Source organism: Stegostoma tigrinum, chromosome 42 (assembly GCF_030684315.1).
Source record: "Stegostoma tigrinum isolate sSteTig4 chromosome 42, sSteTig4.hap1, whole genome shotgun sequence".
In the NCBI taxonomy this organism is placed as follows: domain Eukaryota; kingdom Metazoa; phylum Chordata; class Chondrichthyes; order Orectolobiformes; family Stegostomatidae; genus Stegostoma; species Stegostoma tigrinum.
In genome coordinates this window covers 4,708,638-4,722,469 of record NC_081395.1, presented here as the reverse complement: position 1 = coordinate 4,722,469, position 13,832 = coordinate 4,708,638, and the positions used below count along the sequence as shown (strand labels likewise).

The 13,832-nt window shown below is 39.9% G+C and overlaps 2 protein-coding genes across 16 annotated transcripts in view; one reads left to right on the top strand and one right to left on the bottom strand.

Annotated features, from left to right (window-relative positions):
• The window catches only part of LOC125449368 (macro domain-containing protein CT2219-like), a 987,510-nt gene that overhangs the window by 702,693 nt on the left and 270,985 nt on the right, over nucleotides 1–13,832 (bottom strand). The window lies entirely within an intron of this gene.
• The window catches only part of LOC125449455 (leucine-rich repeat transmembrane protein FLRT1-like), a 188,085-nt gene that overhangs the window by 648 nt on the left and 173,605 nt on the right, over nucleotides 1–13,832 (top strand). The window lies entirely within an intron of this gene.

The window sequence follows — 13,832 nt, the reverse complement described above, 5'->3', positions numbered from 1 at the left end:
AGTTTATACAAATTGGTAAATGAATCTGATATTAATCTGATTTCTAATCTGCAGCCCATTGAATGTTATTCATTTCTCACTTAATACAAAAACATCAACATCACCACTCCTCTCAGCGAGCACATTTACTAGACAGTGCTTCATGTGGTGACTAACTTGTAGCTACTGATGGAAAAATCAGGCTCTGCTTTTGCTTCTATTTGCAAGATCATCTAATTTTAAACAAATCTAGTTTGCGTGTGTTGTTCAGTTCTCTCAAACCATATGTGTTATTTGAACACTTGTAAAAAATTAGGTAAAGATGAAGTCAAGCAACTGCAAAATTCTTTTCCCTTTAAGTACAGGCAGAGTACTGTGCATTTATTACCTCCTTAACTCAATTCTGCTCCATTTTTTAACTACATATACACAAAATCAGCAATTTGCTAAATAAATTGCAAGCAAGATTAATAACTTTCTTTTTATGTGGGGGGGGGAGGTGATGGAAACTGAACAGAAGAAATAGATTGTTAATGTATTGTGACAGAAGACAAATTTCTAAAGCTTATTCTGATGTTACACTATCTCAAAAACAGACATGCATGCTTGTACTCCCTGTGTCTTTATAAAGTAATAAACCACATGAAAAAGAGCAATTGTAAACTTGGAAAAGAAAAATGCGTGCAGACATATTTAGTATGTAACCATCAACTAGGTGAACTCCAAGGAGATGAAGCTAGAAATATCTGTAAACCGAAAGCTGTCGACAAACGTTCTGCTTGTTTAGCTTATGACAATGCAGGAGCCTGTTCTTTCTACAAACCCATTACAATTGCCAAATCAAGCTCCCTGGGTATATAGCTCAAGTAATCCCTTCCTTCTCTCCACTTTCACATTTTTTAAAATCTGGTTTTCGTGCACTACACAACAATGTCTTTTTGCAGTAAATTACCAGGCATTTAATTCTCACCTTTAGGCAGTTCCACCTGCGTGTTAAAAACTGGATATTATGCATTTCTGTTCAGAGGCTCATTCTTGGAATGCTGATTAGCATTATCTTTAGTAACCAGTATATCAATTAATGTTATGAGGAAATAAATCTATTTTGCTTGCACTTTAGAAAGCTGCTCAAAACTGTTTTTACCAGTTGGATGCTCTTGAACATTATGGTTCTTGTACTGAAAAGCTGAGATTTCAGTAGAAAGCTGTGGAATACGAACCCAGCACGCTAAGATTTGTAACTGTTACGATTCTTATCTTCACTTTTCTTTCTCCTTTTGTACTTATGTGCCAAATTTAGATCATTTTATTGCTTTACTGAGTAGTCTGGTGGAGAAATTAGCTGCGCTTTTCATTATGCCATGCACCGAATGTTAATAGATTTGTGCAAAATGCTTTAGGTCTCAAACAACAGATGCTGTGCGAATCCTTGCAAAGAGTCAGGGGACAAATGAGAAATGCGTGAGATACATAATAAAAAAAACAAATAATTTCAAGAGGCCAGACTCACCACTGGGTGACCAGTTTCAAACCCGCTCACACATAAAGGCTGCTCAGCCTTGACTTATTGTGTGAGCCATGCTGTTTTTAAAAAAAAGCTGAGTTGTCACAGGTTTCAAATGAAACAGTTCCATGAAACAGCACTGATTTCAGCTGACAAGTTTGCAAACTGCATAATTTTTTTTAAATATAAGAGCTAAAACTGCAATTTTCAGAAGCTCTGGTACGACGGCACATATTGATTTAAATATGGAAAAGTCTAAGAACAAAAGAGATGCTACAGTGAGAACAAGCTGCACATATAGCCAGTGGAGCCTTTCAGCAACTTTAGTGAACAGCAAGGAGGATTAAGTCATATTATATTGTTCTAAAAGCCTAACCTTTAGCTTGAATGTATCTCCCCCACCCCCAGCCTTCCATTTCAAGGAAATGGGAAATGTTACTAAGCAGACACTGTTTGCCAGTGCTAACAGAAACACTCCCAGTATTATGCATTTACTGTGCATTCAACAACAAAGAAATGGAGTCTCTAAATGCCCAATATTTGGCTGTGTGGAAGAGAATCTGGTAATCCCTCTATTCTCTAGCTTTGGGCTCTTGCCATACAACGCAAATAGTACAGAGTGTTTACAAAGATCAAGAACTCCTCAAGAAGCAGTTCAGATGCAGCGATATTCAGCATTCTGAGGTAGAATGGACCCTCTTCTCAGACGTACATTTAGTAAGTTATCATATCCTGTTCATAAAGGATCAGCTTTGTTTTTCATCTATCAATTACTAAGGATTCCATTCTATGACAATTATACGGTATTACACAAATGCAAAGATGCTGCATCTGAACCAGACACAAATATAAACAGGGCTGATTATATCACTAACGATCATAAAGAAGGTCTAAGCAGTGTTGCATCTTAGCAGATGGGCTTGTTAGAATGAATTTTGCAAGCAGCAACACGGGGGCTCAGTTTGTATAACTGCAATGGTGCTGCTGATTTTCATTTATTTCCTGTGAACTTTGAAAGTTTCATAGGAGCTTTCTGCCCTTCCAATTTTCACTGCCAGCCTAGAATTCAATTTCTCTTGCCCTAAACCAATTCGTTTCAAGAACTGCCATTGTAAACTGAACTTCAATAGAAATTTAGTCCTAAAGCTGAGAATTTACTTGGTGTTGTTATTTCCTCTTACATAATATAGTCATAAAGATACATCTGTCAAAGGAGTGCTTATAGTTGGCCACCAGTATGAATGCGACTGTAATAAATCTTGTAATTTCGAACAAATGGAAGCTTCTGCTGCAGCACAGTAAGCTTTTCACACATGAAACCTGCTCATTCGCTCGAGACATTCCTAGCTCTGTACTGAATTTCAGTCCAGATTGAATACTTTGGGGATTAATTACAATGTCACAGCAATTGCAGCAGACCTGTTCAGAGGTTAATCTAAGGCAGCCTGACGGTGCAGTGTTCTGGTATACCATGCATTACTCCCTAGAAACCGTAACATGGTTTATCCATTCTCCTTCCCCCTTACAAACCATTCCCCACACGCCGAGTCCCCAGGTTCTAACTGGGACCATCTGTGAATGATACTGATCAGAAAGTGAGTGCTTTTAAAAACCCCATGAGGAAGGGAAGGAAAATATATCGATGAGAGACTGTTAAACTGCGACGACATTTATACACTTCCAATTGCAGAGTTACACACAGGGCTGTATTGGCAAACAGGAGCAGTTCACCTGGAGAATAACTTGTGTGTGTAATAACAATTATCTGTATAAAAATACTTTTTAAAAAAGTGTTAGAATAAAAAATTAAATTCAGCATCTACAAATATTCTACTATGTTTGCCTCACAGGGAAAATAATGAGGAAACTATTCAGGTTATTTCCAAAACCCAACACTAAGATATTAAGTTTACTTAATGAATGACTGCAGTCACATTTGTATACAAAAACAAGTGGTATTTCTTTTAGTTCCTGTCAGAATGCACTTAATCCTATCTAATAGCAACCATCAGAATGCGGACAAAGGAGTTAGTACAGAACTGCCAGAGATTCAAATCCAAATCATTGTTTTTAGTGCTGCAATAGCTGTTTCCTTTTCTATGGAAAAGCAGCCTCTGTTAAACTGAAATTCCGTTACAAGACCACAAGACGAACACCTGATTCTATACTGAAGCAAGGATGTCTCAATTTTACTACAGGTCAGTGCACAGGTTTAATCTTATATTGGGTCACTGTGCTTGAGCTGTAAAAGTTATAACGCATCATTAAAAAAACAAATCACATTTTCAGCATTCCTGGTAGGAATACTAATATTGGTAATCTTTACCAGGAAATCCACCTTTTCATTGGGGTTACTAATTAGTGTAAAATCGATTGAATTTTCCACATCACGATGAACAGTTTCATTGATAAAAACTGTCTGCGTTTACTGCATCCAGAACCAATACATTCTCATATATGTTTGGTGCAAAATACAATACCTCGAATCTCTCTTTGTGCTAACAATCTGCTAACACCTACCCTTCGAAGAATGTCTTCCCTTGGACAGTTTGCACTGAACAATAACAACTAACGTCACCAGCAGTTCCTTATTTTTACCATGTGATCTTGCCTTGTGAAGCTCCTGACATCTTGCTAGGGAATAGTTCCATAGGTACTTGCTGCCTTCAGTAAGACGGCCAGCACTCATGGGTCAGATCTGGCTGTGAACATTGGCCGAAGACAAAAATATGGAACGGGGGAGCACACAGGGACTGAACACAACCCTTCATACACACACACACACACAAATAAAGAAATTGTTACCAAGTCATTCCAAACCCAGTAAAAAATATATAATAAACATAACTTGAATGGGTTCACTCTCATTTGGAGCTTTGCTAAAGGAAATGCACATTTCAGAATCAACCCCAGAGTTACAAACTTATCTGTGCCTATGATCCTATCTAGCTTGGCTCTAAGAGGAAAAGAGAGCTTGTCATAATGAGTCCTCACAACTCAACATATCTTCAGTGCTAGATTGCTTCTCATAAGAGGAATTCTCCCGTGGAATTCATTATTCAGCAAACCAAATTAGGGTGTTGCTTCACCTAGTCAAATATTGCATTCTTGAAATAACTTCACCGAGTCCGGTATCGGTCACCAAGTACCCTTTATTTATATGTGGAGAGTTCTTGACACTGATCCAGCTCTTTCAGAGCCAGTTCTTGAGAATGAGCAAAAGCCCTGACATTCCTGTTTATACTGTCAGCCAGGGTTCACGATTGGCTACTAACTTGGTCCAATCGGGGAACTCATATTCCATGAAGTTCACCTAACTGACCTTGTTACAATCACAACAGTTTTATTAGGCAGAGAAAACTGCTGCCCGAATGGCTTTGTAGCTAAATGTTGCATGGGTCAGAAGGTCCCAGGTTTGGTTCATTGGTCATGGTTCACACTAAATAAACTAATTTAAACTGGAGTACTACTTCTTTCAATATCAGAAAACTAAGTCCGAACTCCAAATTAAAAGTGAGATTTGTTTAAAAAAGATACAGAAGTCATGTTTAAAGGCAGCTACTAATTTTCAATACAGGTTTTGTATCATAACAAATAAGCAGTTATTCAGAAATCAGTGTCAGAGACAAATGCCAAGTTAGAAGGACCAAAGCCTAAACAACTCCTCCAGATAGACACCTCATTTCCTAAGATAGTGAGAGACACTAAGGAAAAGAAAACTGTGAAGCATGTGATATCATCACAGAAGGATCATGGCTCTCTGGGGATTTGGAACAAGCAGATTAGCAGTCCCACTGGGTGCATGTATCACACAATGTCCTAATGAGCTATTCAGGAAACCCCAAATTTGATCCTCAGTCAATGACGAATTATTTGATCTAAGTCATGGTATCTTATGGGGTACATTAACACTGCTTGGAAGGACAAGAGACAGCCATGATTTCCACTCCTGACAACACAGTGACTCTGAGATTGTAGGAATTGCAGATGCTGGAGAATCTGAGATAACAAGGTGGAGAGCTGGATGAACACAGCAGGCTAAGCAGCATCAGAGGAGCACGAAAGCTGACATTTCGGGCCTAGACCATTCTTCAGAAATGGGGGAGGGGAGGGGGGTTCTGAAATACATAGGGAGAGAGGGGAAGGCAGATAGAAGATGGATAGAGGAGAAGATAGGTGGAGAGGAGACAGACAGGTCAAAGAGGCAGGCATGAAGCCAGTAAAAGTGAAGTAGGTGAGGAGGTAGGGCGGGAATAGGTCAGTCCAGGGAGACTGACAGGTCAAGGGGGCGGGATGAAATTAGTAGGTAGGAGATGGGGGTGGGGCTTGAGGTGGGAAGAGGGGATAGTTGGGAGGAAGAACAGGTTAGGGAGGCAGGAAGAGCTGGGCTGGTTTTGGGATGCAGTTGGGGGATTGGAAATTTTGAAGCTTGTGAAGTACACATTGATACCATTGGGCTGCAGGGTTCCCAAGCGAAATATGGTTTGCTGTTTCTGCAACCTTTGGGTAGCATCGTTGTGGCACTGCAGGAGGCCCAGGATGGACATGTCATCTGCGGAATGGGAGGGGGAGTTGAAATGGTTCGCGACTGGGAGGTGTAGTTGTTTAGTGCGAACTGAATGTAGGTGTTCTGCAAAGCCGTTCCCAAGCCTCTGCTTGGTTTCCCCGATGTAGAGGAGGCCACAACGGGAACAGTGGTTGCATTATGCCACATTAGCAGACGTGCAGTTAAACGGAGAGAGTGGTCCCTTTGGAAAGCAGATAAGGGTGGGGAGGGAAAAATGTCTGCCGGTGGGGTCGGATTGCAGATGGCGAAGTGTCGGAGGATGATGCTTTGGATCCTGAGGTTGGTGAGATGGTACATGAGGACGAGGGGGATCCTGTTTTGGTTGTTATTGCGGGGAGGAGTTGTGAGGGATGAGTTGGGGGAAATGTGGGAGACACGGTCGAGGGCATTCTTTACCACTGAGTGGGGGGATGTTGCGGTCCTTGAAAAACGAGGACATCTGAGATGTACGGGAGTGGAATGCCTCATCCTGGGAGCAGGTGCGGCGTAGGTGAAGGAATTGGGAATAGGATGGCATTTTTGCAGGAAGGTGGATGGGAGGAGCTGTATTCTAGGTAACTGTGGGAGTTGGTGGGCTTGAAATGGAGATAATGGGAACTGCAGATGCTGGAGATTCCAAGATAATAAAATGTGAGGCTGGATGAAATGATATTGGTTTCTAGGTGGTTGCTGGAGATGGAGACAGAGGGGTCCAGGAACGAGACAGAGGTATTAGAGATGGTCTAGGTGAACTTAAGGTTGGGGTGGAAGGTGTTGGTGAAGTGGATGAACTGTTCGAGCTCCTTGTGGGAATTCGAGGTGGCGCCAATACAGTCATCAATGTAATGGAGGAAGGAATTGAGAATGGGGATGGCATTTTTGCAGAAAGATTGGTGGGAGGTGTACTCTCGGTAGCAAAGGAATTGGGAATAGGGGATGACTATATCTGCACCACCTTGTGCTCCCACGAGGAGCTCAAACAGTTCATCTACTTCACCAACACTTCTACCCCAACCTAAGTTCACCTGGACCATCTCTAATACCTCTCTCTCCTTCCTGGACCTCTCTTCATCCAGCTCTACACCTTGTTAACATAGTGACTCTTACTGGAATGTGTGAATGTAAAAACAGAATCAAACCTAAATGTTGTTTCATTCATAAGCAGCTGCTGACACTCACTGCCTAAGTTACCCATTTAAAAGAGCCACTGAATGAGTTAACAGTGTATGATGTCCAACCATATGAGAGGAGAAGCAGGGGATAAAACTGAAAGAAAAGATATATTAAAAAGTCTCTGATATATGATATCACAAGATCACAGTGTTGGCCTACTTATCTCAGGAAAGATACAGTGTGACAATACAATGACTTTAAGAGATGTATTCTGTCATTTTTTGAGTGAAGAAAGGTTCAGACAAAGGTGAAAAGCAGTCTGCTCAAAGCCAATAAACAGTTTGTGGGGCCTGGATTGTTTTTAAGGTCGGAACAACAGAAGCAGCCTGAATGGGTGGGGTCAAGTTTCTACAGAACCAGGACTTTTAGTTTTAGCTTTCTGCAGTTGCTGAGGTCTTGAAGTGGGATATGGGAGCTCTAATTCCACCCCTATTACCGCTAAAAGCTAGGGTTCTCTTCCTGCTACTGAGATAAGCTATTTTACTCAATTTGCTTTCGCAATTTGCTTTTGTGTATGTTTATGGGATGACAATAGTTAATATGTATATTATTTTGTTGAGCATTTTGATAGTTACAGTTAAGTCAATTCTTTTATTCTTATTTTGTCTATATTTTAACGTAACATAAAAATGAGAGATAGTCGGAACTGCCAATGCTGGAGAATCTGAGATAACAAGGTGTTAGAGCTAGATGAAGAAGAAAAAAGTAATAAATGAAATGTGTTTTGCTTAAAATTGATTAACTTGACCAATTGAATTGCATCTGGAACACAACGCCTTACACTTACATTTAAAGCGAGAAAAAGTTAGGGGCTAGGCTGTCTACTTAATATATTTTGATGGGGTTTCGTCTGGTCCATAATATTTGCCATACAGGAAATGCAACAAAGATTCACCAGACTTGTTCCCAGGATGGTGGGATTGTCCTATGAAGAGAAATTGCTTAAATTGGGCCTGTATTCTCTCGAATTTCAAAGAATGAGACATGAGCTCATCGAAATTTACAAAATTCTCAAAGGGTTGGATAGGGTAGATACTGGTAAGACGTTTCCCTCCGTTGGGGAGTCTAGAAATAGAGGGCACATTTTCAGATTAAAGGGGATGCCATTTTAGGACCAAGATAAAGAGAAATTCTTTTACTCAGAGAGATTTGAATCTTTGGAATTTTCTACTTAGAGATCTGTGAAAGCTCAGTCTTTGAGTATATTTAAAATAGATTTCTGATTATCAATGGCATATGATTTATGGGGAAAAGTGCAAGAAAGAACATTGAAGTGTTTAATCAGCCATGCTCGTACTAAATAGTGAGGTCGGCTCAATGGGCTAAATTACGTACTCCACTTCCTATGCTATACACAATTGTAAAAGATGCCTAAGTTTAGAATCTGCACTTATGCATACAGACAATTTAACACATTCACATGAAATACCCTTGTTCTGCATTTTCTAACAGCATTGTCACCATTTATTTACACAGTGTAATTTCAAGGTTGGAAAACGAAATGTTGTCTCCTGGCTAAATTACCAGCAAGTGTTGCAGTAAGTTTAAGGCACAATTCAACCTCAGACTTTGCTACCCTTTAGAAAACTTCTAAACCTCAGAACTTTCTATAAATTAGTACCAAAATATCACTGTAAGCCAATTTGACTCCTCTACCCAACATTGTCCCTTAAGAAAGGGGAAAGTGTAAGAAATGTGTAAGTATTCTTTATGTGTTCATCTTGACATCTTAATAGAATCATTTTGGACTTATTTATTGCTGCCATTTTATGTCATTACTGGGTCCAAGGAATTAATTTAGCAACATGATAATGACATTTATCACAAGGAAGCAATTATGAAATTTTTTTTGCAAATGCAAAAATAACACGGCCACTTAGTTGCTCTTGATTACTTTTCTATAAAAGGAAATTTTATATTTATATAGTGCACATTATGTCCTTGTGACATCCCGAAGTGTTTCACAACCAACACTTTATTTTTATGTAAGTGCAGTCGGTGTTGCTGTTATTATTAAGGCAAACCTGCAAGCCAACTTCCCACAGACAGCAAATAAAATAAATGAGCATTAATCTGTTTCTGATGGTGCTATGTGAGGGAAGAATGTTGGCCAGGACCCCAAGGACCACCTTCTCCCCTCTCCCCACCAGTCCTCCACTGAAAAGTACTCAAATTGGCATGACAGGACCAGTGGTGACCCGCAAGGATCTGTATAGGGGCCTCAGTTATTCATGATATTCATCAATAACTTGCATGGCATTAAAAAGTTAAATATCCAAATTTGCTGACAACAAAAACATTCAGCAGCATTGCAGACAATGTTTACAACAGCATATAGTTACAACAGGGTATTGATAGATTAATGGAATGTGCAAATTGGTGGCAGATGAATTTTAATATAACCGAGTGTGACATTACCTATTTTGGACAGAGAAAGATTGGATCAAGTTTTTTTTTGTAGAAGTTACAAAGTTAAATGCAGAGGATATCCAGAGAAATTTGAGGGTTCAATGCATAATTCTTGAAAATGACACAAACAGGTCCTGAAAATAATCAAGAAAGCTAATAAAATGCTGGTTGTCATATCTAAAATGCTGGAATACAGGAATGCGGGTGTTATGTTGCAGTTATACAAATTATACAAAACACTAGTTAGATCCCACTGTGAGCGGGTCTGAACACAACACCATAGAAAGGATGTTTTGGCTCTCGAGGGAGTTCAACGCAGGTTTGCAAGAGTGATACCTGTACTTAAATTACGAGGAGAGATTAGACAAATTAGCCCTTCAGTCTCTAGAATTTAGAAGATTAAGAGTTGATCTATAATTAGAATAAGATTTTATTGTCATATGTACTGAAGTACAGAGATACATGAGCACAGTGAAAAGTGTACTAAGTCCATATTTGGTCCAACAAAATCTTAGATATAAATTAGAAAAATAAAGAAATAAAGTTATAAGTTCAGCATTTCAGTCCTTCTAAAGCAGAGGAAGAGAGAAAAAAAAAGCAGATGGAGCTAATGGGTCTGCACTCGGCTTCACCCTAGGACTACACTATGATCCACCTCAAGGCCTGGAATCCGCGCTGGACTCCACCTCGAAGCCTAGAGTCCATGCTGGACTTCACCTCGAAGCCAGGAGTCATTGCTGGGCTCCACCTCGAGGCCTAGAGTCAGCGCTGAACTCCTCTTCAAGGCCAGGAGTCCGTGCTGGGCTTCACCTCGAGGCCAGGAGTCCGAGCTGGGCTTCACCTCGAGGCCAGGAGTCCTTGCTGGGCTTGACCTCGAGGCCAGGTGTCCGCGTTGGGCTTGACCTCAAAGCCAGGAGTCCATATTGGGCTTCACCTCGAGGCCAGGATTTCGTGCTGGGCTTCATCTCGAGGCCAGGAGTTCGTGCAGGGCTTCACCTCGAGGCTGGGTGTCCGTGCTGGGCTTCACCTCAATGCCTGGAGTCTTCATGTCTATGCGGGGCTTCACTGCGAGGATGGGAGTCCTCAATCTAATCAAGGTCTTCAGAATATTAGCAGGGGAAAGACAGGATAGATAAAGATAAACCAATTCCACTGGTCGGAAATTCCAGAACCAAGGGGCATAATCTAAGAATTGAGGCCAGGCCATTCAGGAGTTGTTAGAAAGCACTTCTATGAGTAAAAAGTAGTGGAAGTTTGAAGCACTCTTCGTCAGATAGCAGTTGATACTCATTCAATTGTTAAATTTAAATCTGAGATAGACAAATATTTATTAAGAAAGGGAAATGGGCCCAAGGCACACATATGAAGTTAGGCCACAGATGAGCCGTGACCTTACAGAATGGTGCAGCAGGCTTGAGGGGCTGAATAGTCTACTCCTATCTCTGTATTCCTAAACGTCTCATGGCTTCCACTTAGTTCAACTTAACAGCCTGATGAAGTCATATTTTAAGGTCCCATTCGAAAACAGCACCACTGATAATGATATGCCTTAGTTCTACAAAGATGTGTCAGTCCAGATGGTGCACTCAAGTAAGCTCTTAATGGGGTTTGACGGCATAACACAGAGTCAGTGCTTCAACTGCTAACTGTAGTTTTAGCATGTTAGTTAATTGTTAACTGCAGTTTTAGCACATTAATTGCTAACTTCAGTTTTAGCATGTTATTTAATTGTTAACTACAGTTTAAACATGTTAGTTAACTGCTAACTGCAGTTTTAGCATTTTACGTAACTGCTACCTGTAGTTTTAGTATGAGAACGAAGTGCCAACTGTAATTTTAGCATATTAATTAACTGCTAAATAAAAACCCAAAGAACTGCAGATGCTGTAAATCAGAAACAAAATGAGCTGGAAAAGCTCAGCAAGCCTGGCAGCATCTGTAAAGAGAAATTAATGTTAACGTTTTTGGGTCCAGTTACCCTTCCTGAGAACTGGAGAGTTCTGTTGTTCAGTAGTTTTATCACATGAGTTAACTAGTAAAGAGTCATGTCATTGTCATTGCTATGAAATCAATGAAATCATAAAATTAAATGATCACTTCAGGATCACTCACCTGACATTTTCTTGTAAAGTGGGAGAATTCACAATTGTCTTTCCTAAACTTACCTTGCAGGTTTATCTGAAAAATGCTTGCTTCCTACTTTACCCTTTAATGGACTAGGTTAATCTATATTGTCACAGCACTTTCAAGGTTGTAACATCATTTTAGAACTGCACTTGAGCATCTTCTCAAGACTTTGTCTTGCATCTACAAGGAAAGATGTTGAGAGATGACAATCTGAAGATTGTTATAACCGGAATGTATGTACAAATTTATATAGTACAACATAATTACTTATAATAGGTGAAAGATGCACTTGAGAAAATGAATATATTTTTCAAAGAATACTGTCGATTGCAATCCAGTAATCAGAGTTGCCATAGAGACAGTATACTTCCTGGTCGAGTGTACATATTTGAAGCCTCTCTTTGCTCATTAGCAGATCTTTAATTTTGCAAAAGGGATTCCTGATTGCTAAAAGAAAGAAAGTGCTTTCTGAAGCACTTGAGTGACAACAGTGACAGTGCCTGTTCATGCTATCACTGGACCAAAACAACAAGTTACTACAAAGTAGATCCTCTATAAAATATCTGTTTGTAAAGAATACCATTCAGGGTCTGACAAAATATAAGAATGAATGAATCTGCAGGAGCTTTGGTTGATTATCTTTGGGGATTAGGAAGCATTAGTGCAAAGTATTCCCTCTGGAGTTTAGGTTGCTGAGATGGAGTTTGCAAGGGTGAGTTTAAACGTTGTTTATAAAGTCACAGTTTTTGTTTCGAACCAGATGGCTTTTACTTTCTTTTTGTCTTATGAATGATAAACCCTAACAGAAAAATTCCCTTTAGTCTTCTCCCAGTCCATCACCATAAGATTTGTGAAAGTAAGGCAGCAACCTTATACATGAACATAAATGTGAATTCTGCTAAACTCACAGTAGTGAAGTGAAAGAAGCTGAGGGAAATTTCCAGTGTAGGTGCACAAATAATTTTCACTCTATCAACTGAATACTTGTGTCAATTCAAATGAATACACAGCAACTCATTTGAATAAATAAAAATTGAAAGAAAGAGTTATATGGCAGGGAAACACATTTGTGCTGACCAGGTTTCCTAAACTGAACTAGACCCATTTGCCTATGTTTGACCCATACCCCTGTAAACATTTCCTATCCATGCACCTGTCTAAATGTCTTTTAAATGTTGTAATTGTACCTGCCTCTACTGCTTCCTCTGGCAGTTCATTCTGCATACACACCACCCTATGTGTGAAAAGGTTGTCCCCTCAGGTCCCCCTTAAATCTTTTCCACTCACCTTAAACCTATGCCCTTTAAGTTTTGGGTTCCTCTACCCTGGGGAAAAGGCCTTGTCTATTCACCTTACCTATGCCTCTCATGATATGAAATATCTCTGTAAGGTCACCGCTTAACCTCCTGTGCTCAAAGGAAAATCATTCCAGCATATCCAGCCTTTCCCAATAACTGAAACCCTCCAGTCCCAGCAACATTTATGTAACTCTTCTCTGTACCCTTCCCAATTCAATACTATCCTTCTGGTAACAGCATTCCAAAAGTGACCTCATCAATGTCTTGTACAACAGCAACATGACATCCAACTCCTATATTCAACGCTCTGGCCAATGAAATCAAGTGTGCCGAACTCCGTCTTCGTCACCCTGTCCCAACTGAGACTCCACTTTCAAGGAACTCTGTACCTGCACCCCTAGATCAGCATTAAGCTTGCATGGAAGCAAGAAGTGGAATGGATATGCATTAACACATAGCCCCTTTTCTTGCAGACAGAAGGAACATGTACAGTACATACATTATATCTGTTCCGACTCAATAAAACAGGTGACAGCCATTCTCTGAATCATTTTTGAGGACAATGCCTTAACCAGAGTCAACTTCCTGATTTCAAGAAAACTTAGCAGTTATTTCTCAGTCACTTTCCAATCTGTCTATTCTCCATAGCACTGTTCATTCACCAACCAGTCAACGCATTTTTTTTTCCTCATATCACATAAATATTGCTTTCCCTTTTCTTTGGTATTCTTTGCAAATTGTCCTGATGAGGTGCACGATGAAAAGCTTTGATGAAATGTGCCTTTTTACAGACATA